This window comes from Rhincodon typus, unplaced genomic scaffold (genome assembly GCF_021869965.1).
Source record: "Rhincodon typus isolate 14 unplaced genomic scaffold, sRhiTyp1.1 hic_rhity00015338, whole genome shotgun sequence".
In the NCBI taxonomy this organism is placed as follows: Eukaryota; Metazoa; Chordata; class Chondrichthyes; order Orectolobiformes; family Rhincodontidae; genus Rhincodon; species Rhincodon typus.
The window spans coordinates 1-5,489 of record NW_025980976.1 but is presented as its reverse complement, the minus strand read 5'-3'; the positions used below and the strand labels follow the sequence as shown (position 1 = coordinate 5,489).

The 5,489-nt window shown below is 44.5% G+C and overlaps 1 non-coding gene across 1 annotated transcript; it reads left to right on the top strand.

The window, feature by feature from the left end:
- The first annotated feature begins 5,023 nt into the window (after window positions 1-5,023).
- On the top strand, window positions 5,024-5,096 carry trnar-ccg. The gene has a single exon. It is a non-coding gene; the product is annotated as a tRNA-Arg (tRNA).
- Window positions 5,097-5,489: the final 393 nt, after the last annotated feature.

The window sequence follows — 5,489 nt, the reverse complement described above, 5'->3', positions numbered from 1 at the left end:
CTGAGTCCACCCCGGCCCTCTGGAGAGCCAATCCACTTTTACCTGCACATCTCTGGACTGTGGGAGGAAATGGACATGCTGACCAACCATTTACTGTAATCTCTGCACTATTGCTATTGGCCAGACACCAGCTTAGAGTCGTAAAGGTGGGTGGTGAGACCGTCTGTATCAATCAATCCTTTGTTCCAGGCATATAGTTCATGACCTTATTACTCCAATTGCTAAATCTCATTTTCCACTGCCACATCTCATGTTGCTTTCATGTACAGGAAGTGAGGCAGGTCAGGTATATGACCAATAGTATTGAATTCTAAGTAGGGCATGGGAGATCATCTGGATCCACAGGTATATAGAAGCATCAGACCAGTCAATACAATACTTGAAGGCTTGGTTTTGTTGCTGAAGTGTGAAATATGTTCAATGTATTCTTTGAGCCTGTTCCTGAATCACTGTGCAGTGTTCTGACAGGAAGGGGATTAACCAGGAAGAATACCGACTCAAGTAATGCATCAAATTATCCCAAAATTCTCTGAGAGCTGTAAGTCAACTGCTTCCCTCTTGTACATTTACAGGATAACTCACATCAGACTGAAATTGCCTCCCAACTCTGTGATGACACAATGTTGGGCAGAAGCACTGTGAGACTGGCAAGGCAAAGACAGTGAGAATTTGTACACTGATCCGGAGTTCGCAAGACTTGGCTGCTTCTGTGATAGAAAAGTTTACTGTGACAAGAGCCAAAAGTGTTTGGCAACAAAACTCACCACACCCCAGGTGGGACTTGAACCCACAATCCCTGGCCGAGGAGGCCAATGCCTTATCCATTAGGCCACAGAGGCCCTGCTGTAGGCTGTCCTCTTATATTAATAACAAAAGTTGTGGCAATGACTTAGTCATACAGCCACAGATGAATACAGCACAGAAACAGGCCCTTCAACCTAAACTGGTCCATGCTGACCATGGTGCCCACGCAGCGAGATCCAATTGTCCACGTTTGGTCCGTATTCCGCTAAACCCTTCCCATCCATGAAACTATCCAAATGCTTTTTAAATGTTACTATTGTACCTGCCTCAACCACTTTCTCTGGCAGCACATTCCATATACGCACCACTCTCTGCATGAAGAAGTTGCCCCTCAGGTCCTTCTCAAATCTTTCCCCTCTCACTTTAAACCTATGCTCTCTAGTTTTCAATTCCTCATCCCTGGGGGAAAAAAAACTATAAATATTCATCCTATCTGTGCCCCTCCTGATTTTATGCACCACACCGTTCATTCTCTTACGTACCAAGGATTAAGGTCCCATCTTGGCCAACCTCTCCCTACAACTCTGGCCTACTTGTCCTGGCAACATCCTCTTAAATTTTCTTTGCACAATTTCCAGTGCTACTGTGTGAGTTGACAGGCACCAACTTGCTGCAGTCTCTCAACAATTGATATTGTTCATCAGTGGGTAATATGTTCAATTCCGCCTGTACCTGGGTCCATTCAGCAGGACATCACTGATCGCAGACACTGGAGTAGCAGCGGTGGGCAGATTTATTTTGCAGAATCCATTCCATCTCCATCAGCTTAACAAGAGCACTTCAAAGGGAAGGTTTCTCTGCACCTTGCAAAACCCAAATGCACACACACACACTCACACAGACATGCATGCACACAGGAACGCACACACCCATGCACTCACAGACAAACACACACCTACACAAACACACACACACATGCACATACAAATACATGCACACTCACACACACGTACACACACATGCGCACACACACACACACAGACATACACATGAACATGTGCACACACACACATACAAATACACAAACACACACACACAGACACACATGCGTACATACATACACACAGACACACACATATACATACATGCACACTCACACACATACATACACACACACATACATACACACACGCACACACAGACAGACACCCACACATATATGATTAAGACAGAAAAAACGCAAATAGTTTGACACAGTTCCTGAGGATGGACAATGAACAGAGACAGAGTAGACAACATTCTGAAAATCCAAATGCCACTCCACAATCTAGAAAGTTACTTTTCTCTCACAGTGCTTTGGACCTTTGCAATGATGATATGCTACTGTCTATAAGGTGACACTTATCCCTTGATGTGATGTCTGATCAGGTATATTTCTAACTTCTGTTGTAGAATTTCTCTCCCGGAAGCTTTCTTGCTTTCTCTGTCTTTTTCCAACACGTTGAGAGTATGGGAGATATGGAGCTTTCTGTCTGCAGCCTCTGGATGTTCTCTCCCTCTTCTGCATTGACATTTATTGATTGATTGATTTATTGTCACATCTACCGATATCCCGTGAAAAGGTTTGTTTACGAGCGGTACAGGCTGATCACAGCAAGAAAAGCATCTACAGATCAAAAAGGCTTAGGGGCATACGGGTTACATTGCAGATTAAATTATTTGAGGCTAGAATCCATTCAACAGTCTGATACGACCGGAAAGGAGCTGTTCCTGAAACTGCCCGTGCACGTGTTCAGGCTTCTATATCTTCTGCCTGACAGACAAGGTTGTAGGAAATCATTACCAGGGTGCATTGGGTCTTTGATAATGTTGGCTGCCTTTCCACACCAGCCAGCTGTGTAGGTATAGTCTTTGGATGGAAGGTTGGCTTCTGTGATGGTCTGGGCTGTGCACACCACCTTCTGTAGTTTCTTATGGTCCTGGGCAGAGCCTACGGGTCAGGAAGGTGAGGATCCAGTTACAGAGGGCAGTCAACCAATCAGGAAACTTTTGTCAAGCTGAATTTCCTCAACTTCAAATATCCTTGGTGTTGCTCAGTGTCACCTTCTCCCTCTTACTGCTTCCCAAGAGCATCATTGTGTTGCACAGCTCAACAATACACAAGACCTGATTTGTTTTTAAGTTCCAGTTATATCAGTCCAACTCCCACTTCAGTTTATGGTCCCAATGGTGAGAACAACATGGTCTCCTTACAGCAGAATGTCAGAGGTTTGTGAGTGTTTGTGATTGGAACCACAAAGGCCTCCAGAAGGAGCCTGGATCAGTTCAGTGTAAACAGGCAGAGCCAACAGGCTTTGGTCGAAAGGAAATCACCTTGAGCTAATTGCTTGAATTCCTTTGAAGAAGGAATGTGTTTTGTAGAGAAAGCGAAACCAGTGGACGCACTGAGATTTCCAGGGGGCATTTAATAAGGAGTCACATCAAAGGTTCTAGAGGCAGACAGTCAGGCAGAACAGAAGAGGACCTTCAGCCCATCAAGTCTTCGCCAGCCTATCCACACAAATCCACTCGGTCCACAGCCTAGAATGTGATGACGCTTCACGAGCACATTGATGCACTTTTAAAGGTTGTGTACTTTCCTGACTTAACCCCCCTCCCCCTCCCAGGTAGTGCATTCCAGATTCCCACCAGCCTCTGGGTGATAATGTTTCTTCCCAATCCCCTTTAAACCCTTTAAGCTTAATATTATACCCCCTTGTTATAGACCCTACATCCATAGGGAACGGCTGCTATCTATCCACCCTATCCATGCCCCTATAAACTTATTGACCTCTATCAGGTTTCTAGCCCAACCCCCTCATCCTGCTCTGCTCCAGGGAAAACAACCTGAGCTTATCCAGCCTCTCTCCATCTCTGGAATGCTCCATCGCAGGCAACATCCTGGGGAAGCTACTCTGCACCTCCTGCAGTTCTGATTCTTTTGCCAATTACATAAAAACAATTGCAAACAATAAAAGCTCATGGTAAAGGGGGTAACACACTGACCTCGATAGAAAATTGGCAGGTGAACAGGAAGCAGGGCGTAGGAAAAAGTGGGTCTGTTTCAGCCTGGCAAGATGTGACAATGATATGTCACAGGGGTCAGTGCTGGGTTAAAGTATGGAGCTAGCTAAATTTACTGATGACACAGAGCTAGGTAGGAAAGTAAGTTGTGAAGAGGACATAAGGAGACTGCAATGTGGGAAAGTGTGTGAAATGGAAAGTGTGCCATTTTGGCAGAAAGAATAAGAAAGAAGCATATTATCTGAATGGTGAGAGGTTACAGAGCTGTGAGATGCAGAGGGATCTGGGCATCTTTGCGTATGAATCACTGAAGGTTAGTGCGCAACTGGAGGAAGTAATCAGAAAAGAACTCATATATTGAATTTGATACTTCTTTGACCTTCTCTATAGCTGTAACACTATATTCTGTGTTCTGTTCCATTTCCCTCAGGTACTTATGTTAGGAATAATTTGTCCGGTTAACACACAATGCAATACTTTTCACTGTATCTCTATACATGTGTTAACAATAAATCAAATCAAGTCAAAAATGCTGTGGTGTACTGTGAGGGGAATTGAAAGCAAGAGTGGGATCGGTTCTGCTTCAGTTATACCAGACATTGGTGAGACTGCATCTGGAGAACAGTGAGCAATATTGGTCACAGCATGTACAGGAGGACATTAATGTGTTGGAAGCAGTTCAGAGAAAGTTTGCTCGACCTGGAATGAACAGAGATCCTTATGGGGAAAGGCTGGACAAGCGAGGCCTGTATTGTGTGTGGTTTAGGAGTGTCAGAAATGACTTAATTGAAGCAATTCAGATCCTGAGGGGACTTAAATGGGTGGACGTTGAAAGGATGTTTGGTCTCGTTGGAGAATCTACAAATAGGAGTCAATGTTTAAAATTAACGCAGCGACCATTTCAAACAGAGATGAGGAAAGATGTTTTCTCTCTGGGCTGTGAATCTTTGGAGTTCTCTTTCTCAAAAGGGTGTGCCTTCAGATTCCCCATCAATGAGAAAGACAGTGGATTCCAACATGAGAGACAAAGAGACACAGGGATCACAAGATCACACAGTGAGGTTTTTTCAAGGTCATAAGGGAGTGATGTGGTTTTGACACTGACCACAGAATTCAGGTGAAGATGATTATTTAGAAAAGGAGAGAGCAGGTACCCCAAAGGACACAAAGAACATACCGATTACTGAAAAGCACATTGCAGGTCAGGCTTTGTGTGGCCCCAGTGGCTTAATGGATAAGGTGCTGGCCTCCGGAGCCAGAGATTGTGGGTTCAAGTCCCACCTGGGGCTTTAGTTTGGTTTGCACTGAGGGGAAAGCTGAAGTACCTTCTGTGATTTCATTATGAATTTCCAAATCATACACCACAGAAGGGCACTATTCTGAAATAAATCAGCAAACTCTGGATGCTGAATTTCTGACCCATAAACGGAAAGGGCTGGGCAAACTCAATAAGTCAGGTAGCATCTGTGGAGAGAAAGCAGAGTTAATGTTCTGAGTCTGGTGTCCATTCTTCAGGACTGGGGACTGTTGTGGCAGTGTTAACACTGTGAGGGAGTTTTCCCAAACAGACATACATCACTGCACTTGTCTATCGCCACGTACATTTTACACTAAAAGATCCTCATCCAATTCCCACTGAAATGTTAGGGTTGTTGTGGATTTGTTGGGCCGAAGGGCCTGTC